At 37.3% G+C, this 24,936-nt stretch overlaps 1 protein-coding gene and 1 pseudogene across 1 annotated transcript in view; both read right to left on the bottom strand.

Annotated features, from left to right (window-relative positions):
* The window catches only part of NDUFAF2 (NADH:ubiquinone oxidoreductase complex assembly factor 2), a 175,322-nt gene that overhangs the window by 16,666 nt on the left and 133,720 nt on the right, over positions 1–24,936 (bottom strand). The gene's annotated exons all lie outside the window — the stretch shown is intronic.
* On the bottom strand, positions 773–1,062 carry LOC150008403 (mitochondrial import inner membrane translocase subunit TIM14 pseudogene; annotated as a pseudogene).

The following is a 24,936-nucleotide window of genomic DNA, read 5'->3' as shown; positions in this document are numbered from 1 at the left end:
TCAAAAATGTATGTCTCTCATAAGTTCATATCCACTGTTAACATTATAGATTTTCCCATATACACACATATACATTTACAATATGAATATCTCATTTACAAATGGATACTTATCATTCTAAATAAGATACGTACTATGCATACTGTTCCATAAACTGCTTTTCATTTAATATTTTTCAGACATCTTTTTGTGTCAATATATAGATGTACATTATCCTTTTTTCTTTTTTATCAAGTTCTTAATGTATGAAATCTGAATTCTGTCCATGATATATATATACCTACGTCAATTTCCACATCAAAGTTGAGGCTAAATTCACTTTAAAATTCAGTTTCAAGCAACTGAACCAGCTCTCTGTACCTTGACGGCCATTCCTCCCACTAAGATGAATTTACTATAACAACCTATGCTCATTCCATAATCTTTGTCACGTATTTTAATGATCAGTTTATCAGTCTCCCATTCGATTGGGGTTCACTGAGAGCAGAAACTTTCATGTTCACTTTGCCTTGAAGTAAGTACCAAATTATTTGCTAAATGACTAATGAACAATATTTCTATTCAAATGGTATGTATTCATAATTATTGAGCATTAACCTCTAAATATTATATAACCTGATTTAAAATACTCAAATTTAAACAGAAAGCTTATACTAAGACATTGACTTAGTTTGTACTAATTATTTTTTAAAATTTGTAGCTCTGAAGCATTTTATTATAAAAAGCTGATACTCATATACATAACTAATAAAACTTAAAATTCATCATACATTTACTTCATTTTTCTTTCAGCTTGACTTTGTAGTATATCCTTAGCTTCACTGATTTTGGCTGCTATATAAGGAGATCCTCCCATGTCTGGGTGATTTAAAAGCATAATCAGTCAACAAGCATCTCTTATTTTTTCTTTCTTGGTGGTAGGGCTTACACCTATATTAATGCTGCTTCCTATTTTGACATTTTAGGTTCAAACCCACCTCTGCAATAGCCACCACTACATGCAGATGTTGGGAGACTTTGAAAAACCTGTTTCACTTGAGGCTCTCTACATGCTTCCTGGCTTCACGACCATGGCTTTGTCTCCGCTCCTCTGGCTCCACCAAGAGTGTGGTTCATCACAGCCACCAACTCCCCACTTCTACCAGAAAGCAAGGCACCCACCACTAACAGAGATAAAATGTCCAGACATAGACACCTCAGAAAACGACAGAGGCAGCCACCTATACTATCCTTTTTAATGGTTACATAGTAGCTAGTGGTCCATTGTAAAGAGGTACCATAATTTATTCATTCAGTCCCAAAAGATGGCTGTTTAGGATGCTTCATATTTTACAATACTACAAACAACATCCTTGTATAAAATTTTCAAATGTTTGCCAATCATTCCTTAGGATATATTCTCAGAACTGGAGTTACTACATTCAAAAGTTCCCACATATTGGGAAAACTGCTCTCCAAAAAATAAACATCAATTTATATCTGTATCTATGGTAAATGAGAATGCCTGTTTTACCACAACTTTGTCAATCCATAAAAAAAAAGTCCTTGTCTGTCCTATATTTTAAAACTCCCCACCCCAACCAGTATTTGGTTTGTCTTTTAACTTTGTCTAGGATTTTGTTTTCATAAAAATTAGAGATTCCTTAAACTGTGAAATTTGCCATTCTTTTTAAAAAAGTATATTTTATTGATTATGTTGTTACAGTAGTTCCAATTCTTTTTTCCTTTGCTCCCCTCAGCCCTGTACCCCTCTCCCCTCCAGCAATACCACCCCCCTTAGTTCATAACCATGGGTCATGCATATAAGTTCTTTGTCTTCACCCTTTTCTATATTATTCTTCACTTCCCTCTGTCTATTTTGTACCAACCAATTATGCTTAGTCCCTGTTCCATTTCCCCATTTATTCCCTTTCCCCTCCCAGCTGATAACTCTCCAAATGATCTCTATATCTGTGATTCTGTTCCTATTCTAGTTTGCTTAGCTGGATTTTGTTTTTATTTTTTAGATTCAGTTGTTGATAGTTGTGAGTCTGTTGTCATTTTAGTGTGCATAGTTTTGATCTTTTTCTTAAATAAGTCCCTTTAACATTTCATACAATAAAGCCTTGGTGATAATGAACTGTTTTAGCTTTACTTTGACTGGGAAGCACTTTATCTGCCCTTCGATTCTAAATGATAGCTTTGCTGGATAAAGTAATCTAGGTTGTAGGTCCTTGTTTTTCATCACATTGAATACTTCTTGCCAGTCCCTTTTTGCCTGCACAGTTTCTTTTGATAAATCAGCTGATGGTCTTATAAGCACCCTTTGTAGGTAACTCTCTGCTTGCCTCTTGCTGCTTTTAAGATTCTCTCTTTATTTTTAACCTTTGGCGTTTTAATTATGATGCGTCCTGGTGTGGTCCTCCTTGGGTCTAGCCCGTTTGGGACTCTGTGCTTCCTGAACTTGTGTGTCTATTTTCTTTGCCAAATTTGGGAAGTTTTCCTTCATTATTTTTAACATATGCTTTCAATTTCTTGCTCTTCCTCTTCTCCTTCTGGCACCCCTATGATTCGGATGCTGGCACATTTAAAGTTGTCCCAGAGGTTCCTAAGCCTATCCTCAGTTTTTCCAATTCTTGTTTCCTCATTCTGTACTGGTTGACTGTTTTTTTCTTCCTTATATTCCAAATCATTTTTTGAACCCCGATTTCCTTCCCTTCACCATTGGTTTTGTGTGGATTTTCCTTTATTTCATTTAGCATAGCCTTCACTTCTTCCCTTATGTGTTTGCCATACTCAAGGATATCTGTCAAGCCTGTGAGCATCTTTATCACCAATGTTTTGAATTCTGCATCTGTTAGGTTCGCCACCTCCTCATCTGTTAGGTTGACTATCTCCTCACTGCCTAGTTCTCCCGCTGGAACCTTGATCCGTTCCCTCTGTTGGGCCATACTTCTCTGTCTCTTCATCTTGACAAGCTCCTGTGTTTGTTTACCTCCACGACCCAGGTAGAGCTGTAACTCCTGTTACATTGTAAGGGGTGGAATCTTAAGTATTTGTCAGTACAGGGCGACCTGTTTCACCACGTTTTGGCGCTGTGTGAGAGGGAGGCGTCAGAGAGGGAACAATGCTGCTTGCTCAGCACTTGCCCCTTTTCCAGATACTTATCCCATTTTTGTATGGGACTGGCACCTCTCTAGCTGCTGCCCTGCTGTTGTTCCCAGAGTGGGTAGATCTGTGGACATTCTAGGACCATGGGGGCCCTTTAAACAAGCAGAGTCTGCTGAGACACTGGCAGTTTCTGCCTCCACCTGAACCCCCACTGGTTTGCACAGTCAGAAGCAATGAGGCTTGACTTTCCCTGGTGCTGGGACTGTGAGCTGTGTGGTCTGGTCAGGAGCTGGGAACACTCCCCAGGTGTCCCTCCCCACTTTTTAAAATGGGTGACTGCGCTTTCCGCTCGCCTGCCACTGCCACCACCACACTGCGTCCTCTCCACGCCAGCTCCGCCCCTGGTACCTGTGTGGATGAGTATTTCTTCTTTATATCTTTGTTTGTTGGACTTCCATGCAGCTTGATTTTCTGAAACTTCTGGTTGTTTCTAGTTTTGAGATAGTTGTATTCCTTCTTAGTTGTGGAGGGAGACAGCATGTCTGTCTAGGCCTCCATCTTGGCTGGAAGTCCTGCCATTCTTTTTATGATGGTATCTGACTTAGGTGTCACGCCACTGACTCTTCATCTGGCTTGTTCCTTTTTATGCTTCAGGTCTCAGTCTAAATATCACTTTACAGAAGAGCTTCCTAAACATTCATCTAAAGAAAGCTGTTCCTGTTATTCTTTCTTAGAATCTTTGCTTTTTCCTTCAGAGCTCTTCTCATAATTTGTAGTGATCAATTTTTGGTATTTGTTACATGTCTGCCTCACCCCGAGATTATTAGCTATATGAGGTAGACAATGTTCCCCAGGTCATCTGCTTATTTTCCACCACACTTGCAACATCTAGCATAGAATAGACACTCATAAATAATTTGGTGAGCAAATTTTAGTTTCTTCCTTCTTGGGGACTATTGCTAATTTCTCCTTGAACAAAGTTCCTTCTAAGAGATTAAGTGAATAGTAAAGGTAGTTGAACTAACCTTTCACTAAAAAGTAATTTAGAAGAAGGGAAGGTAAATTCCACTCATTCCTTCTCCAAAAAACAAAAACAAACAAAAACAAAAGAAACATCAGGGTCAAACACTGATGGACCTAGACTAGTCAGTAAATCTTTGTCTGGGCTTAACTGAACAGTGTAATATGGTAACTGTGTTACTAAGTCAGGCAAGTTCTTCTGGTTCAAGGTTTTGCAAAATTGCTTTGTTGCCAGCCAAGGGTGCATCCACATGCTGTTTCTCAAGAATTTTTGATGGTTTCAAAATTCATCATTAGTTCATTTTCAAAAATGAATACATGCTAATTTAGGGTTAAAAAACTGAGTGTTATGATGCCAGAGAATCCAAAAAGTTAGGAACTGGTAACTTATTTTCTTTTTTATTTTTTATTTTATTTTTTTTTATTTTTTTAATGTTTTTTATTGATTATATTGTTACAACAGTTCCAATTTTCTCCCCCTTGTTCCCCTCCACCCAGCACCCCCCTCCCCCAGCAATCCCCCCCAAGTCCATACCCCTGGTTCGTAAAAATTAACTATCCCCCCCCTCTCAAATATTAGGACCCTTTGTAATCTTGTAAAGGACAATGGGCGAAGGTCTCAAGCTCCTCTAGCTGCTTCAAGCTGGACATGGTCGTCGTCCTACCTACCCTTGGGTCCAGAAAACCCTAATAAGAGTGGGGGTGTGGAGGGGAGGGTGGCCTTCCCACATGGGGAAGGATCGTGCAGACTCCAGGTCAGTTGGCTGTCTCCGGTCAACGGCGTGCTTGGTTTAACAGGCTGGTGTCCTTGTTGATACTCTCGATAGCAATTAATCACTTATTTCAAGGAAAGTCACATTTGTTTCAGGTATTTAGGCACAAGAGTGACACTTCAAAGATATCAGGGTTGGTTTTCATTTCTGACAATAAAAAGCTCTGTCATACTCAGATTAGATGGGGTATTTTTTAGGATAATTATTTTTTTAAGAAGATTTTATTTATTTTAAGAGAGAGGGGAAGGGAGGGAGAAAGAAGGAGAGAAACATTGATGTAAGAGAGAAATGATAGGCTCCCTCTTGCACGTGCCCTTACTGGGGACTGAAGGGGAAAATCGAGCATGTGCCTGCGCCAGGGCTCTAATTGATAACCCTTCCCTTTGTGGAACAAAGCCCAAACAACTGAGTCACACCAGTCAGAGGGAGGGTAAGTTCTAAGAATGTCTCTTTCCTTTTAGACTACGATATCTTTTAACTGTGGCAGGAACTAGGAAAGTTCCAATCTGAGAAATTTTCTCAAGAATAACTTTAAATCAGGATTTAAAAGTCTAATATAGAAATCTAAGTTGAACAAAAGCTGGGTTCTATTTTTCATTAATAACACTATTACAATTTACTTATAAATACTTTTGCTTCTTAAATTGAGAAATAAAAAGCAAAACTAAGAAGCAAAAACAGCGATGTTTCTTAAGTCAATCTATGAAATGTATTCACCTTCACTGAATACTTCATTGGATTTACATGCAAATATTTTTCCAATACACAAATGAATTTTGTTAACAAGAATTAATCTAGTGTGATTAATACAGTGTTGGGCAAAAACAGGTTTACAGTTGTAAGTATGCAAAACAGTTTACTCTTGTATTATTATTTATTAATTATTGTACTATTTTTCCATATAAACAACTCATAAACCTACTTTTGCCCAATCCTTTATATCTCAGTTTTTAAATAATTATTGCATTTAAATTACTGTGCAATGTCCTTTCTTGGCAAAAATAACAATCTAGTGATGAAAATTTGCAAATCATTCAACAGAATGAGTTCTTTGTTGTTTTTTTCAACAAACACATATGAAATGAAATGTTTTTATGATGAACTATCATGTAATTTGGTGGCCAAAAATAATGCAATTAGCATAACTTTGTGAAGGAGAATATTCTTGAATCCTTATGCTTATTAGTTCTCACTAAAATCTACCCTTTCTTTGTCTTGAGAGACTGTCAAAACAGATAATTACTTAAAAAGCTAGAAATAGTTTGAAAGAAGACAGGACAAAAAACTTTATTTTCCTCTTTAACATTTCACCTTATATTAGAGTGGGCAATTAAGAAAACATTTAACTTTATTACTGCATATAAAGAACTTCATATATAAAAACTGAAAAGCAATCAATTTTTTAACCCCATGTTTTTCATACTTCAAGTACAAATAAAAGAAAAACATGATTTAATGAAGAAATTAAATTAAGCAAATACCTAGATTTATGGCATTTATTTGAAGTAAAAAGCACTTCTACATTTTCCCTCAGAAATGGATCTTTTCTTTAGTGATACTGTATTATGGCCTTTTAGTATGACCAAACTTCTAAGCTATCGATATGAGTGGATGCACAGGACTTGTGGCACACTTAGTGCAGAATGCACTGACCTGTAACACTATTTTATAGGATGTAGGTTATTTATTATCATTGTTGCCAGGCTTTAAAATTATCTAAGATTACCTAGAAGCAGAAGAATTGGCCTGTGACAAATGAAACTAATCACTTCTAAATTTTAAATATACAAGACTCTCAGTTAATATACAACTAGCAACAAGCTGTTTTTAAAATGTTAATTTGTTTTTATTGTTCTTTAAATTCTTTGCATTGGTTAAATTAAAACAATTTTTTCAGCTTCATTGAAGTCGTCGGCAGCCGTCCGTCTCGAGAGACGATGGTGTAGCTTCTTAAGAGTCTATCTGCACCGCCGAGAATGGCTGTGCAGTCCAACTCGGGAGTGACACGGTATCTGTCTCCTCCCGTGTTGAATCGACATCTTGTGATGACGCTGGAGTGTCCTCTCCAGTGAAGCTGAAGCTACAGAGCCTGGGCAGGGTGATATGGAGGGTCTGCTGTTGCCCATGCAGCAGACCCCCCCTCTCTTCGCAGCTGAAGGGTCCAAGGGAAAGACGGAGTCAATACAGCTTGGCTTCAGGTGCGCCGCAAGAGTTGCCGGTGTTGACTACAACGTCGAACCGCCTTAGGGACTCCGGCTCCGGATTTTCTGTCGGGGTTTACTCCCTTAGCCTTTCCCCTGAAGAGGTATGCCGCAAGGCAGCGGAGGTTTTTTGGAGTCAGAGTTTTCCTTCTCTGATGTGCCCTGACTGGAAGATCGAACCAGCGACACTTAGCTCGCAGGCCGACGCTCAATCCACTGAGCCAAACCAGCCAGGGGCGATCATTGAAGTATACTTCATTGAAGTATAATTAACAAAATTGTAAGATATTTAAAGTATACAATGCGATTATTTGATATGCATATACATTGTGAAAGGGTTCTCCCCAATGAGTTAATTAACACATCTATCACTTCAAATATTTAACTTTTTCTTTTTGTAAGAACATTTAAGTTCTACTCTCAGTATATGTTAATTATACAATACAGTGTTATCAACTGTAGTCATCATGTTTTAAGATTCTCAGACCTTATATATCTTAACTCAAAAACTGTATTCTTCTACCAGCTTCTTTCTATTTCCCACATCCCCCAGACCCTGTCAATCACCATTCTACTCTGTTTCTATGAGTTTGATTGTTTTTAAGATGACACATATAAGTTATACCATGCAGTATTTGTCTCTCTTTTTTGTGGCTTGTTTCACTCAATATAATGCTTTCCAGTTTCATTCATATTGCAAATGACAATATATTCTTTTTAATTGAATTTATTGGGGTGATATTGGTTAATAAAATTATATAGGTTTCAGGTGTACAATTCTATAGTACATCATCTGTATGTTGTATAATATTGTGTGATCACCACCCTAAGTTCACCATTTATCCCCCCTGAACCCTCATCTACCTCCCTCCATCCTCTCCCACTCTGGTAATCACTGTACTGTTGTCTGTTTCTAGGAGGTGTTGTTGTTGTTGTTGTGTGTGTGTGTTCAGCTTAATCCCTTCACTTTTTTCACCCAGCCCCGATTTCTTTTTTTTTAAGCTAATATTTCATTGTGTATATGTGTGTATGTACACACACACACACACACACACACACACTACACTTTCCTGATGCACTTATCCACTGACAGACACCTAGGTTGTTCCATACCTTACCTATTGTGAATAATGTTGTAATCAAGATGTGACTAAAGATATCCCTTTGAGAAAATGGTTCTGTTTCCTTTGGATATATTCCCAGAAATGGGATCATCTGGCAGTTCATATCCTATGGCAACCACTCTATGCTATGAAGTTTGATTGGAGAATTTAGTCCATTTACATTTAAAGTAATTATTGATAGTTATGGACCTATTATTGTCATTTTGTTCATTGTTTTTCAGATTGTCTTATAATTCCCTTGTTCCTCTCTTGCTCTCTGATTTGATGACTCTCTCTTTAGCTTTTGTATATCTACTATAGATGTTTGCTTTGTGGTTACCATAAAACATATTTGATGCTTACGTAAAAATGTAATTTCTGTTTTAAGCTGACAGCAACTTAAGTTTACACCCACACAAAATCTCTATATTTTTATACTCCTCTTCAACATTTGGTTTTGATATCACAATTTACATTTTTTACATTGTGCATCCATTCACAAGTTATTGGGGTTCTAGTTATTTTTAATAATTTTGTATTTTAATTTTCATATTAAAGTTATAAATGGTTTAGCCACTACTATTACAAGAGTATTCTTAACTTAACTATATATTTACTTTTGCCATGAGTTTTATAGCTTCACTCATTTTCCTGTTACTACTTGATCTTTCATTTCAGCTTGAAGAACTCCTTTTAACATTTCTTTTATTGACAGTCTTGTGGTAATGAATTCTTTCAGCTTTTCTTTTGGTCTGGAAAACTCTTAACTTTTTCAGTTCTAAAGGACAACCTCGCTAGGTAGACAATTCTTGGTTGGCAGTTTTTTTCTTTCAGAAATTTGAATATATCATGCCATTCCCCTCTGGTCTGTAAAGTTTCTGCTGAAAAATATGCTCATAGTTTTATGGGGGTTCCCTTGTACATAACAAGTTACTTCTCTCGCTGATTTTAAGATTCTCTTCTCATCTTTAACTTTTGACAGTTTAATTATGTGTCTCAGTGTGGCTCTTTTTAAAATTCCTTTTATTTGGAACTCTGGGCTTCCTGAACATGGATGTCCGTTTCTTTCCTCAGGTTAGGGAAGTCTGCAGCTATTATTTCTTCTAATAAGCTTTCTGCTCATCTCTCTTTTCTCTCTGAGACCTCTATAATGCATTTATTAGTCTTCTTGATGGTATCCCATAAGTCCCTTAAACTCTCTTCTTTTGCTTCTCTATTGGATTAATTTCACTGCCCTGTCTTTAAGTTCCCTGATCCTTTTTTCCTCCTTGATTAGGACTGCTGTTGAATCCCTCTATTCAATTTTCACTTCAGTTATTGTATTATTCAGCTCTGACTTCTATTTGGTACTTTCTAATATTTTCTATCTCTTTGAAATTCTCACTTTGTTCATGCATTGCTTCCCTGACCTTGGTGATCATCTTTATGAGTGTCATTTTTTTGAACTCTAGCAGGCAAAAAACTTACCTCCATTTTATTAAGATCTATTTCTGATTATTTATCTTGTCTTTTTTTTGAAACATATTCCTCCATTTCTTACTTTTCCTTGACTCTCTGTGTTTTGCTTATTTGATTAAGCAGCTCTCTCCCAGTCTTGACCCAGTGACTCATGTACGGTATGACCCTGGTCAATCAGCAGTCTGAGCTCCTGTCTTTCAAACTGTTGTGATTATCCAAGACACCTTCTTGATCTTAATAGCTCCCAATATTTGAGGGTGTGTCACCACTCATTAGTATCCCAAAGGGGAGAATTGCATTCAGCACCTAAATGCAGGCTGATTGGAAGCTGAACCCTCAAGCAGCATTTTGGAAAGTATGCAGTTAAGCCCCTTCCAGGGAGGAAGTGTGAGATGGGTGTTTTTGCCTGTTTCCTTTGTGATGAGCTCAGGTATAGAGCCAAGGTGGTGGGGGTTAGGGGGAATGGTGCCTGCTCCCATTAAGAACTACTTCTTCATTTGTTACCATCCTGTGGGATGCATGAATGCAAACCCCATTGGCTAGTGAAGCCAGATGATCCAGAAACCTGTCCCTTGGGTAGTAGCTGCAAAAGTTGAGGCATCAGACATGTGTAAAAGCTCCTTGCAGGGAGATACTGGTGACTTAAAACAGGCTAGAGTGAGAAGGTGGTGAGGTGTCTGCTGGTTTCCCTTGTCTCTAGGATTGCTGGCAGCCCCTAGACACGTACTAAATTAGAAGTCCGAACCACAGGCAGCAGCGTTAAAAGTATGCAGATGGACTCCTTTCAGGGAAAGACTGGCAGATGGGCATTTCTGCACTAAGCCCAGAGGGTATAAGTGTGGTGAGTGCTTGTGCCCATTAACAACTGCTTCTTTGATTGCTATAGTCTTGTGGGTCTCATGGATGCAAGCCTTATTTATTTTCAGAGCTGTGGGCATATCCGTTGGGTAGGAATCTTAAAAGTGAGGATGCTAAATGTGGGGCCCAAACTCTTCACTCCTTAAGGAGAAGCTAGGAGTTCCCTCCTCCATTGTAGGGCACTGTGATGAGGGTGGGGTTTATGGTGAGAGTGTACCTCAGTCTTTCCTACCAGTTTCCATGTAGGTATTTTTTCATTCCATCTGTGTGTAGAAGCTGCTCATCTAGTTTTTGGATTTCTTCCAGAGGTTGTATATTCAGTGTGTCCAGGGGAAAAGGGGAATTACGAGCCTTTTATGTAACCATTCCCACTGACTCTCTGTGAGAAGCTTATCTTCCATTTTCGGGGATTGGACTAATTACTTTAATCTGAGGTCTGGGAATCTCTAGTTCTTTAATTAAACCTGCTTTGTAAATATAGTTTAAAATGTAGATTTTATTCTATTTTAAAACTCCTTGTGGGATCATCTACTAGGCATAGAGGTACTAGTTGTTGTTGTTTTTATTTTTTCATGTATCACAAATATTATTTTATTTTTTTCAGGGGTTTAAAAATGCAAAACCAATCTTAATTCACAGTCTGTATGCAATATAGTTCCATTTTTTTCCCCCTTTGCTCCCCTCCGCCCAGTATGCCCCTTCCCTCCAGCAATCCCACCCTCCTTAGTTGATGTCCACGGGTCATGCATATAAGTTCTTTGGCTTCATCCTTTCCTATATTGTTCTTACCTCCCCCTGTCTATTTTGTACCAATCAATTATGCTTCTTAATCCCTGCACCATATCCCCATTTCTCCCCCACCCCCCTCCCAGATGATAACTCTCAAAATGATCCCCATACCTCTGATTCTGTTCCTATTCTGGTTTGCTTAGTTGGATTTTGTTTTTATTTTTTAGATTCAGTTGTTGATAGTTGTGTTTGTTGTCATTTTAGTGTTCATAGTTTTGATCTTATTTTTCTTAAATAAGTCCCTTTGACATTTCATATAATAATGGCTTGGTGATGATGAGCTCCTTTAGCTTTACGCTGTCTGGAAAGCACTTCATCTGACCTTCCATTCCAAATGATAGCTTTGCTGGATAGAGTAATTCTGGTTGCAGGTTGCCTTTCATCACATTGAATACTGCTTGCCAGTCCCTTCCTGCCTGCAAAGTATTCTCTGAGAAATTAGCTGATGAAGTCCTATAGGCACACCCCTGCAGGCAACTCTCCGCCTCTCTCTTGCTGCCCCCCAGGACTCTCTCTTTATCTCTCACCTTTGGCATCTCAATCATGATGCGTCCTGGTGTGGTCCCCTCTGGGTCCAGCTCGAATGGAACCCTCCGTTCTTCCCGGACCTGTATGTCCATCTCCTTTGCAAAATTTGGGAAGTTTTCCTCATTTTTTTCAATTCTTGCTTCCTCATTCTGCACTGGTTGACTGTTTCTTTCTTCCTTATGTCCCAAATCATTGATATGAACTGTGGTTTCCTTCCCTTCACCATTGGTTTTCTGTGGATTTTCTTTCGTTTCACTTAGCATAGCCTTCACGTCTTCTCTTATGCATTTGCTACACTCAAGCATATCTGTCAAGCCTGTGAGCATCTTTATCACCAGTGTTTTAAATTCTGTGTCTGTTAGGTTGTCTATCTCCTCAACTGTTAGGTTGGCTATCTCCTCGTCGCTTAGTTCTCCCGCTGGAACCTTGATCCATTCCCCCTTTTGGGCCATACTTCTCTGTCTCCTCATTCTGACAGGCTCCTGTGTTTATCTGCCTCTGCGTCCCAGGTAGAGCTGTCGCTCCTGTTACATTGTAAGGAGTGGAGTCTTAGGGATTGGTCAGTACAGTGACCTGTTTCACCATGTGGTGGCACTGTATGTGGGGGAGGGGTCCGAGAGGGAACAATGCCGCTTGCTCAGCACTTGCCCCTTTTCCAGGCACCTCTCCCACTTCCACCCCAGACTGGCGCCCCTCTAGCTGCTGCCCTGGCCATCGTTCCCACAGTGGGTGGGTCTGCGGACGTTCTAGGACCATGGCGGCCCTTTAAATAAGTGGACTCTGCTGAGAGACTGGCAGTTTCTGCCTCCACCCCAACCCCCACTGGTCTGCACAGTCAGAAGCAATAAGGCTTGATTTTCCCTGGTGCTTGGGACCATGAACTTCGAGGTCTGGTCAGGAGCTGGGAACGTGCCCCAGGTGTCCCTCCTGACTTTTTAAAACATGTGACTGTGCTTTCCACCTGCCAGCTGCTGCTGCCAATACTGCCACCACCAGACCGCATCCTCTCTGCCCCAGCTCCGCCCCTCCAACCTGTCTGGATGAGTATTTCTTCTTTATATCTTTGTTTGCTGAACTTATGCAGTTTGATTTTCTGGAACTTCTGGTTGTTTCTAGTTTTGAGGTAGTTGTATTCCTTCTTAGTTGTGGAGGGAGATGCAGCATGTCTGTCTACGCCTCCATCTTGGCCCGAAGTCCCGGTACTAGTCTTTCAGTTAAATATTAAAGCAAAATTATTGATGCTGGTCTTAAATCTAATGGGTATGAAAAATTATTTAAAAAAATAAGTATAGGTAGATACTGTGGCCAGGAATTTAAGACCCGATTCTACTTAACAAAAAGAGTAGACTCAAAATTTTCAATAGAATATAAAAGGAGAAAGCAGAAAAAAGTAAACAGAAGGTGAAAAATGTTTTGAGTAACAATAGAACACTACGATGGTGGAAATGTTCTAATTTGTGCAGTGTAGTAGCAGAGGCTGCGCGCAACGAGGAGTCGGTCCAGAAAAGATCGAGGCGGAAGCAGCATCAACAGCAGCAACAACAGCCATCTGCCTTCACCTGTAACAAGTGCGGCAGGGATTGTCACTCCCGAGTCGGACTGCACAGCCATTCTCGGCGGTGCAGATAGACTCTCAAGAAGCTACGCCATCGTCTCTCGAGACGGACGGCTGCCGATGACGATGATGAGTAGCTGAGAGATATATGGCTACTAAGCATTTCAAATGTGGTAGTGTGGGAAACTAAATTTTAAATTTTATTTAATTTTAACTAATTCAAATTGTAATAGCCACATGTGGCTAATGGCCACTGTGTTGAACTAGACAGTTCACACTAGACAAGGTTAGACAGTCTGTATTAAAGATGGGGAATATTAGTAATTAGTAAGATAAATTTTAAGATGAAATATTTAAAATAATGAAAATAAAAACCTGAGAACCATCATAAGGGAGTAACATGTCCAAAGTAAAAAAATTCTTCCATAATTTGACATTTAAATAAAAATCTTCAGAAACAGCAAACTACCCATTGAAAGGTATTGGTACAGAAAAATGATTATGTAAAAAAAATAATGAAAGAGTTACAGTTAAGTTATACAAAAACTTGTTATAATAACACAGGAAAAATGTTAATTATCTGGTAAACAAAACACAGCAGTACTTTATAAATAAATATTGGTTGATCTGAAATGACTTTTATAGTGGTATGGTGGTAACAAAAAGCACTGTTTCCTTAAGGGTACAAATAAAACACTCAAGATTTTAAGTAAATTAATAATGCATAGGCTTTTCCTTATCATGTCCTTTGGCACCACCTGTTAGATCTCTTGCAGGGAAAAAATCATTGAGCTAGTATGCCTAATTCCCTTTTAAAAAGTTAAGTATTTTTCTGATTATAGAGAAATATTTCCTTTTTGTAGCAAAATCCATAATATACATAAAAACATAAAGAAGGAAATAAAGTCAACTTAGCACCCAAATAACCATTATAATTGTGGTTATGTTTCCTTCCAGTCTTTTTTCTGCACAGACTCCCTTTAAAAAAATAACAGAGCCAAAATCATGTTGCATTTTATAATTTTTTTATAAAAACTCATTCTCATACAATGTTTTTATAAAGGCAAAGCATGAACATGACACTAACTGGGAAATAGGCTAAGCCAACTGACTAATTAGATTCACATTTACACCTTCATTGCTAATTGTTAACTTGTTTGGACTAAGGTCTCAAAGGGTTAATTAGGCAGCAGCTTTTATCAGTAAAAGATAATGTACTCAAATTTTACAAGTACGTGCAAATTTATGTCTTTCATTTCCCAGTATGAATCTGAACTCTAGCAAAATTTTCTCACATTGACAGTTTTATTAAAAACATAGAATTTTACCGAGGTTAAGAAAAAACTGCCTTTGAAAACATAGGTACAAATAAAACCCCAATTAATGTGCTAATTATTGTTTCTTGTTTAAGGAAATTCCAAATTGTAAATTATACTAATAACTATAAAAAAACAATAAAGGATTGATTCAAATTATCATGGCCCAAATACTAGTATTTCAGAGAGCCATCATATTCTTGTGGGTAGAATTTTTTTGACTGGGTCACATTTATACCTTCCTTGCTAGGAATTTGAAGGTCAAAATTCCTCCGTATCTAAAAACCTACTGGATATTAAAGCAGAAAATATAACTAAAAACTAATTATCAAAGTAGAAAATATTATCACCTCTAATGACTAGCTTTATGTATCAGTTTGGCTAGGCCAGTGCTCAGTCGTTCAATTAAACACTAATCTAGGTCTTTGCTGTGAAGGTATATTGTAGAGCAGTCAACATCTATGATCAGCTGATTCTAAGAAAAGGATATACCCTGCATGATTTGGGTGGGCCTTGACCATTTAGTGAAAGGCCTTACAAGCAAAACTGAGAGTTCCTTGAGGAAGAAGAAATTCTCCTCGAGACTGCAGGATCAGCTCTTATCTGAAAATTTTCAACCTGCCAACCTGCCCTACAAATTTCTGATTTGCCAGCATCCACAATTGTGTAAGCCAATTTTTTGAAATAAGTAAATTTCTTAATTATATCTACATCAATCCTCTTCCTTCCTTTCTCCCTCCCTCCCACCAATTAGACAAAAAAAAATGCCTCATGACTTTCTTCACTGAGTAATCTATATGCTTTGTAGCTTCCTGCTGTTATTAGTAAGTCAAGTCCAGTGCAATTATGCTACTCTAGTACTGAAAGCTGCACATCTGACCATCTGACAAATACCACAAATTAGTACATTTAATAAAATTAGTTCAAACATCTCTCTACCTATCCTGGGTATATTCATTTAGTCAATCAATCCAGGGATTCTGTTTTTATTTTATTTATTTTTTTAGGATTTGAGATGGTTTTCACACAAATTCACATCATGGGCACACACAAGTATATACACGTAACAACGATGTTAGAGTCAAATCATAAAGGAAAGAGGAAAGATATCTGAATGATTCTAAGTGTTAATACAGTTATTGAGATTTAACATTACATTTTACTCTGAACTTCCTAACAGCAAGAGCAAAAAGCAAAAACAAAATAAATTATATAATTCTTTTAATTTAACAAAAGAAAACATCTTTATTCTTTGAGAGAGAAATTTTTTTTTTCTGGTACAGACTTCAATGAACAATTTGTTTTCAGGACTCCTTAAATATAAGATAAAGAGCAAAATAACTGACATCTTCAGTAATAGTTTTCAAGCAGATGCAAAAGTGATCATAAAACAGCCTATTCACTTAATAATTAAAGACCCAAAACATGAAAACTAGAACTTAGTAATGGAGGAGCTACATTTCTAATGACCTCACTTGATATAAGTAGGTAGTCAGTATATCTCTTAGATCTGCACTGTTCAACAGTGGTCAGTGGCCACAGATGGCTACTGACAACTTGAAATATGATTAGTTGCATTAAGGTATGCTGTAAGTATAAAATAAACACTGGATTTCAAAGATTAGTATTAAAAATATAAAATGTCTCATTAATAATTTTTATATTAATTATACACTGAAATAATATTTTGACATGTTGTGTTAAATAAAATATATTATTAAAATTAATTTCACCTCTTTCATTTTACTTTTTCTAACTTGGCGCCTAGAAAATTTTAAATTACATTTGTGGCTAATATTATATTCTATTGGGCAGTGCTGCCTTAGATATTCTTCCTAACTTTTTTCACAACAGGAAGCAACTGGCCAACTAAAAGCATCAATATCTAATACATCTCTGGCTTATGAGTCGGGAAGTTCTATTCTAGGAGATCTTCTTTTGACATAATTTTCCTCAGCCAAACTTAAGAAATAGTCAAGACTTTAGATAATCCAAGGCATCTCTCTTCCTAGGGTCAGTTTGTTAGCAGTGTTCCAGATCAAGAGGAGATCTCATCTGCTTCTAATTCCTGATGGACAGTAGTAAGGAGGCCACTCTATTACCAGATTTGAAAAATACAATCAACATTCTTACTGGGGAAGAAAATCAGTGGACTCCTGCATGAATTAAAGTTCAGATATGCTTGTAGGCCAAAACAAGCTATTCCTGAAAACTTAATCTCAGATCTCTCAAGTACCTGGGCAAGTACTGAATGACACTCCAGAATTTCATCCATTGAGATGATTTTGGTCACAGAATTTTCAAGTACCTCTGAGTCATAGATTCATATTCTCCCTTTCCACCTCCCCTCTCCCACTTCTCTCTCCTAACTCTAACATTTCTATAGAACATATCTTTTTGTGTCAGCCCTCATATTGCAAAATGAGTTGGCCTGTTGAATTTAATTACGTGGTACTGACCATTTAAATTTTAGATTCAATTTTATCTGCTAAAGACAACACTTTTGCTGTTAATAAAGCTAATGTTGAACAAGTGATTCCAGGGAAGAGCAGCAAGATACTAGAGAGAGTGAAACAGAGAAGAAAAGACAAAACAAAGATGTGCTCTGGAGTTGGTCAGTACTCTGTGCACTGGGGCCTAATCCCTGCTGGAACCTTCTGAGGAGTCATGCTGAATGTGTCTGAACTGTTTGAATGTGCTTGAATTGTTTGCCCAAGGGACAGAAAGAGAACATTTATCCATTAGCTCCTGTTCCCCATGGGCCAAGGGTTACTTGGTATGTTAACCCTCTTGAATTTCCAACTTGGTTTCCCACAGGCATTCCATACCACAATGTCAAAGCAGAAAGCTAAAGTTACTCAGCAGAGCTGTAGCAAGGCTACACCTATGATAGCTGGCAGCTGTAGCTAGGTTGGAGGAAAAGAATAGGACAAGAGGATATGAGGGAAGGTTCGCAAAGCAACAATACAAGGTTCTTATATGCCTGTCCCTTTTCCACTGGGATTGAGAATTTAAAATCATCTTGAACTACAGAAAAAAATTATCTTTTAAAAAACTCCAATATATTAAATTGTTCTGAATATTATGGTGGAAAAAAACAGAGGCAGTTCTGAGGCCATATTAATGGGGAGGCAAAAACATCTCAGGAAAATTCATAATTTTTGCAAAGCAAACATTTAAAATACCACAGTATTATTCTCAAACATAGATTAATCTTTTAAAAAGAACATTTTAAATGAATGTAGAGTTTAGAATTATTTCTATAGAATTCCATATCAAATTAGAATTCTATGGACTTTAAATAACCCATAGAAGTAATAAAATAGCAGCTATCACTTATTTAATGCTTATTTTGAGCTAGGCGTTGGCTAGGCACTTTATATATACCAGTTCACGAGGTTGAAAAAACTACCCTCAAGATAAATAATTTTCAACTTTGTGGACTATGAACCTTCGGTGAGTGTATTAGGGTTCTCAAAAGAAACAAAGCCAATAAGATTTGGATGTGTATGTGCATGTAAACACACATGGAGTGGGCAAAAGTAGGTTTATAAAACAATTTATTCATGTATTATTATTTATTAATTATTGTATTATTTGCACAACTATAAACCTACTCTTGCCTGTTCCTGTATATGCATGTATGTATGTAAATTTATACGGGGTGGGAAGACTGACTGATTTTACAGAATTGGCTCACATAATTGTGGAGGCTGGTAAGTCCAAATCTTCATGGTAGGCTGGCAGGCTGGAGACCCTGGGAAGAGGTGATGCTGCAGCTCAAGCCCAAAAGCAAACTATAGGCAGGCAGAATGCCCTCTTCCTCAGAAGGTGCCAATGTTTTCTAATTGTCTCCAATTGATTGGATAATGTCTATCCACATTATGGAGGGTAATGTGGTTTATTCAAAGTCTATTGATTTAAATGTTAATCTCATCTGGAAAAAAAAAAAAAAAAACCTTCACAGCAAAATCTAGGCTACTCTTTGACCAAATACCTGAGTTCTGTGGCCTAGCCAAGTTGACACATAAAAATAACCATCACAGTAAGAAATACATTTTACACCACAACTTGGTACACAAATATATGTACAAGTGTGTATCTGAAACAAGAATTTCATAAAACAATACTTACTCTTAGTAAGGTTTTGTATGCTGGTATTTTCTATTTCATATTTTTTCTACTTCATTAAAAAGAAAAAAATACTTATAACCCATTAAATTGATTTCACAATCCACTAATGTATCACATAAATTGAAAAACCCTGCTCTAGATGACATATCCATTTACTCATGTTTTAGAATACTGGTAAAGAAATGCATCACAATGACACCAGAATGGGATATCTGAGAAGGAAATTAACTATATTTGAACATAATGAACACATATATATCTTAAAAATATATAAAAAAAATGCCCAATTCCTTATTACTATAGCAACTATATAACTTAGCAGATGAGTATAGTATTTTATCATGGTCATAATATAATTTGACAATAAAATATGACATGCCTAAAGACATAAAATCAGAGGCAATCAACTGTGGCTTGGTGTCCTAGAGGGCACGTTGCCAATAAAATCAATATAATTTCCTAAACACCATTATCCCCCACCCCTACTTAAAGAAATCAAATTATATCCGATAAAAGTGGTCAGCAGCAATTTATTTACTTTTACTTAAAATTATAAAGAAAATCATTACTTCTCCAGCATGGGAAGAATAAGAAGAAGATCATAAATTGTTTTGGTGAGATAAATGAAAAAAAAAAAGTGGATTAAAAAAAAAACAAAACCTAACCTCATTTTAGCTCCCTTAACCTTTTTCACTCTGGATACAAGCCCAGTTCTAAAACCTAAATGGGACTTGTCTTAGCGACTGATGACATATGACTCAGAAGGTTAACTATTAAGAACTAATTCTGTATACTTTTTGGTTCACAGGTAGGCACTCAATCCATTGAGCCACACAAGCCAGGGCTAATTCTGTATACTTTTTAATATGCACTTAATAAGTTACAATGAATCTCAGAAGAACCTGAGCACAAGTATATCTAAAAATAGTGAATAATATAATAGCACTTTACTCATATACAACTTAAAAAAACTTTTATATTCAGCTCCTTAAAAGTCAGATAAAGGTCAAAATATAAGAAAAATGTGCTAAACATAAAATATGCTCCAGATCTGGTCAAGATTGCATCACAGGCAGATGTGGCTCACCTCTTCACACAACCACATCAAAATTACAACTAAAATATAAAACAAGGATCAGCCAGAACAGTCAGAAATTGAGTTGAATGGAAGTCTGACAACTACGAAATTAAAGAAATCACACACATCGAGATGGGTAAGAGGGGCGCAGATGTGGAAAGGGGTGGTCTCTCACCCACGTGTCGTGGGTAAAAATTCAAGAGGGATATCTCAGGAGGGAGGAGACCAAGCTCCACACCAGGCACCCCAGCCCAGGGCTCCAGTGCCAGGAAGATAAGTCCCCACAACTTCTGGATACAAAATCCAGCAGGGATTGAGAAGAAGAAACTTCTGGAGCCCCAAGCAGTTCATCTTAAAGAAGCCACACATGGACTCACCTACTCAGATTCACTCCCTCCGAGCTCCAGCACAACAATAGCAGCTTGAAAGGTGCCAGTAGCATACAGGGAGAAAGTGAAGTATCTGGCATCAAGGCCAGCAAGGCCATAGTCTCTTTTCTAAAACCTCCCCCACAGAACTGGCAAGCTGGTGCTGTATCTGAGACTCCATCCCACCCAAGCTGCTTTATGAATGGCTGGTCTTGGCTCCTGCTTCACAACTTCATAAATCCTATCAAACAAGCAATAGCTGGCCTTGGTTAGTCCCAGGCCTGGCACTAGCAGCAACCAGCCTAGATTCACAGTTTGGCTTTGCTGGGGAATCTCCAAGCGCAGCACAAGTAGTAGTTATCTCAGATTGCTTTATAGCTCAGGCAGGGTGCCCCCGGCAAAACAAAGGTGGGAGCAGACCTTGGCCTGCACCACCTGGGAAACCCCAGGGCCAGTGCACCCAGTGGACAGCTACAGACCATGTTGGAGCACCACTATCCTGCCCCTGCACAGCATATCCTCCACAGAGGGTAGAGAGTGGTTACAGCCAGTCCTTGCAGCTGACTGGCCTGGGTAAATCCTTACCCTTGATCTGCCAACAGCAACCAAGGCTCAACTATAAGAGGGTGTACTCAGTCCATACAAAAGGTGCGTCTTGAGTAACCAGGTTATGTGATAAATGAGGTCGTGCCACTGAACTCTACATGACATCTACTACCTTAGGTCATGCTGCCAAGATACAGAGTCAAAGCAGTTCTACCTAATACAGAGAAACAAACACAGGGAGGCTGCCAAATTGAGGAGGCAAAGAAATATGATCCAAATAAAAGAACAGAACAAAACCCCCAAAAAGAACTAAATGAGACCAAGATAGCCAACCTATAAAATGCAGAGTTCAAAACATTGGTGATCAGGATGCTCAGAGAAATGATTGAGTATGGCAAGAAAATAAAGGAAGAAGTGAAGTTCTACAAAGTGAAATAAAGAAAAATATATAGGGAGCAGTGATGGGAAGGAAGCCATGATTCAAATCAATGATCTGGAACAAAAGGAAGAAATAAACATTCACTCAGAGCAGAAAGAAGAAACAAGAATTGAAAAAAATGAGAGGATTAGGAACCTCTGGGACAACTTCAAACATACCAATATCCGAATCATAGGGGTGCCAGAAGGAGAAGAGGGAGAGCAGGAAATTGAAAACTTATTTGAAAAAATAATAAAAGAACACTTCCTTAATTTGAAGGAAATAGACATACAAGCCCAGGAAGCACAGAAAGTCAGTCCCAAACAAGTTGGACCCAAAGAGGACCACAGTAAGACACATCATAATTAAAATGCCAAAGGTTAAAGATAAAGAGAGAATCTTAATAGCAGCAAGAGAAAAGCAGAGAGTTACCCACAAAGGAGATCTCATAAGGCTATCAGCTGATTCTCAAAAGAAACTGCAGGCGAGAAGGGACTGGCAAGTATTTAAAGTTATGAAAAGCAAGGACCTAACCAATATTACTTTAACCAGCAAAGCTATCATTTAGAATGGAAGGGCAGATAAAGTGCTTCCCAGACAAAGTCAAGCTAAAGGAGCTCATCATCACCAAGCCATTATTGTATGAAATGTTAAAGGGAGTTAAGAAAAAGAATATCAAAATTATAAACGTTAAAATGACAACAAACTTGCAACTATCAACAACTGAATCTAAAAAATAAAAACAAAAACAAATTAAGTAAACAACCAGAACAGGAACAGAATCATAGGTATGGGGATTATCTGGAGGGTTATTAGCTGGGAGGGGGAAGGGGGAGCAGGGGGGAAATGGTGCAGGGATCAAGAAGTATAATTGGCAGGAACAAAATAGACAGGGGGATGTTAAGAATAGTATAGGAAAGGGTGAAGCCAAAGAACTTATATACACGACCCATGGACATGAACTAAGGGGGGAAGGATTGCTGGAGGGAAGGAGTATATCAGGAGGAGGGAGGCAAAAGGAAAGAAAATTGGGACAACTGTAACAGCATAACCAAGAAAATATACTTAAAAAAATAAACTAAGTTCAAACTTAAACCTCAGCTTTGTATAAACTATATAGGAAACAATTCTTTTAGACTGAGATGTGTGGATACTGACATTTAAGATACTCCTTTTTAGTAAGACCCAACTAAAATTGATGTTTTGAAAACCAAAAAAATTTACACCAACTACCATAAAATTTCCTTACACAATTAATAAATAAACACCTACAGTTAGAGTAGCACACTAGCTTGTGGTTAAAAGTACCAGCTCTGAGGAGCTCAAAACACTCAAATGATCGACTTTCATTTCTCACCACATTTTTCTAGAGAAGCATGGCAAATTTTAATTTTCCTTTTTACAAAGCTAGAGGTCAATATAGAAGAAGGTATATTAAAAAGGCATCTCTAAGTGTTGTGCTATTGTTTCTTTTCTTTCTTTTTTTCTTTTTTTAATTTTTCCATTACCATTTATCTCTCTTATGCCTCCCTCTCCCTGCAATCACCACACTGTTGTCCATGTCCATTGAGTCCTTTATCCTTTTTGCTCGACCCCTCCAGCCCCTAGTCATCATCCCACCCCCAGGATTGTCAGCCTGCTCTCTATGAGTCTGTCTCTATTTTGCTTGTTAGTTCAGTTTGTGCATTAGATTCTACATATGAGTGAAATCATATGGTACTTATCTTTCTCTGACTGGCTTATTTCACTTAGCACAATGTTCTCCAGGTCCACTTATGCTACTGTTTCAAGTGTTTGTTTTTATTCATTATGATATTTAGGAATACAGAACCAGAATACCAAATAGTAAGTACACCAAAATTATAGTTATGTACAAATGTATGCACTGGTAAATTCGTTAATGTTAAGAGTTATGTAGCTAGCCATAGGATTTGGGGTAGTTTATTATTTCTATTTAAAGAAATTATTGTTGTATTAATGTTTTACTAAAACAAAGGAAAAATATCAAGTTAAGTCATAGTACAGGCCAAGTCAAAGTGTTACAAAAGTGCCCACGATTACACTGGCAGGTATAAACTGCAGAGGCTCAGGCACTCATAACTGGGTACAAGCCTGGTTCTTTGCCTGGTCAAAGGCAGGCACAAATGGGTTAGGCATGAAAGAGATCAAATAACAGGCAAAAAAACCTAGCCTACAGGGACCTTTCATTTTGAATGGTGATAAACTCATTCAACCACATCTGCTTTAGGGAGGTAAAAATGCTAGTAAGTAAAGAATGGGATTTTGATCAAGCTAAGTATATATCCTTTTCAGTCTTAGAAACCAAAGATCCCATAATGACTATACCATAATGCTCCTATGTAAACCTGTAATAAGATCCAATTTCTGAAAGTAATATGTGAATGTTTTTCCCTTGTGACCTTAAAGAATCAAACTAATCCTGTTTTACAGAGGAAAAAATGTACTAAAAATAGAATCTAAACATAATTTAAGTTATGATATCTAGGAAGGATAGTATGTACAACAGAAGTCTACAAAGAAATTATGTTGATCATTAAGCACATATCAGGTGCTTAATAAGTTAAGTATTGTAAATGAATAATAAAATTATATCAGCATCAAACTTAACAGAGGAATGCCAAAAGCTGGGCCACCATGATGATTGTTTCTTATGCATATTGCTATGATAATTCCTTAAGTATCTGATATTTTAGAATTTCAAGTATTTCATTTTCTAGTTTATGTTGAGTATCTTATTTTTCAATCAGAGACCCAACATATTCTCTTAAAATATATTATACGATTTCACTGTATTCTTTTTAAATAAAATTTTTCATGTATATAAAAAAATATATCTAATATAATATATATCCTTCTGCCCACCACCAAACTAAAGAAATAAAACACTACACATATGGCTAAAATACTAAGGATATGAACCAACATCCACTTTAAGAAATAAAACACGACAGACGTGACCATCCCAGTTAAGAAAACACTACAGTATGGCTAATATAGTGCCTACCACTCAGCTTCAGAAATAAAACACCACAGATATGACCAAAACACTGCAGATACGACCAATAAAACTCAGTGACCTTTCCCTCTCACATTCTCCTTCCCCAGAAGTAATAACCATTTAAAATTTCTTGTCTATCATTTTCATGCATGTTATTATACTTTCACTACATCTTTATATGTCCATAAGCAATAGCAGCAGTGCCTTTCCTAAATTTTTTTGCACACTTATCTCCTAAAACTTTTGAAAACTATGTACCACCTTGAACATTTGACATTTAAATAATGGCAAAGGATGTATTTTCCAGTTTATTGCATATTGAATGCTTGTTTTAAATGTTTTGTCAAAGCCTTGGAGCTTCAGTTTAACTTGTCCCATTTATAAAAAATATAACCATATAACTTAATTGGCAAAGCCAGTCCTCACTGTCAAACCCAATCAGCCAAATATGACTTATTCTGTCAGAAAAAGTCTAACTTAATTTTTAGATTCAAATTAATGTGTTATCATGTATACCCATGACAACTTTCTTACTTGTGAATTTTAATTTTAATATAGATAAATGGACAGCGAGCTAGCTAGAAAGAGAAACTATAAGGTATGGAGCCTGGCATGAAAGGTTTGTTGCCTGGATGAAAGAATGTGTTGGCCCCTTTAATAATTTTTATTGAAGTTTTCTCTG

The sequence above is a fragment of the Furipterus horrens genome, unplaced genomic scaffold (genome assembly GCF_987537825.1).
Source record: "Furipterus horrens unplaced genomic scaffold, mFurHor1.1.pri manual_scaffold_5, whole genome shotgun sequence".
In the NCBI taxonomy this organism is placed as follows: Eukaryota; Metazoa; Chordata; class Mammalia; order Chiroptera; family Furipteridae; genus Furipterus; species Furipterus horrens.
The sequence above is the reverse complement of the archived record's forward strand: the minus strand, read 5'-3'. Positions and strand labels throughout refer to the sequence as shown.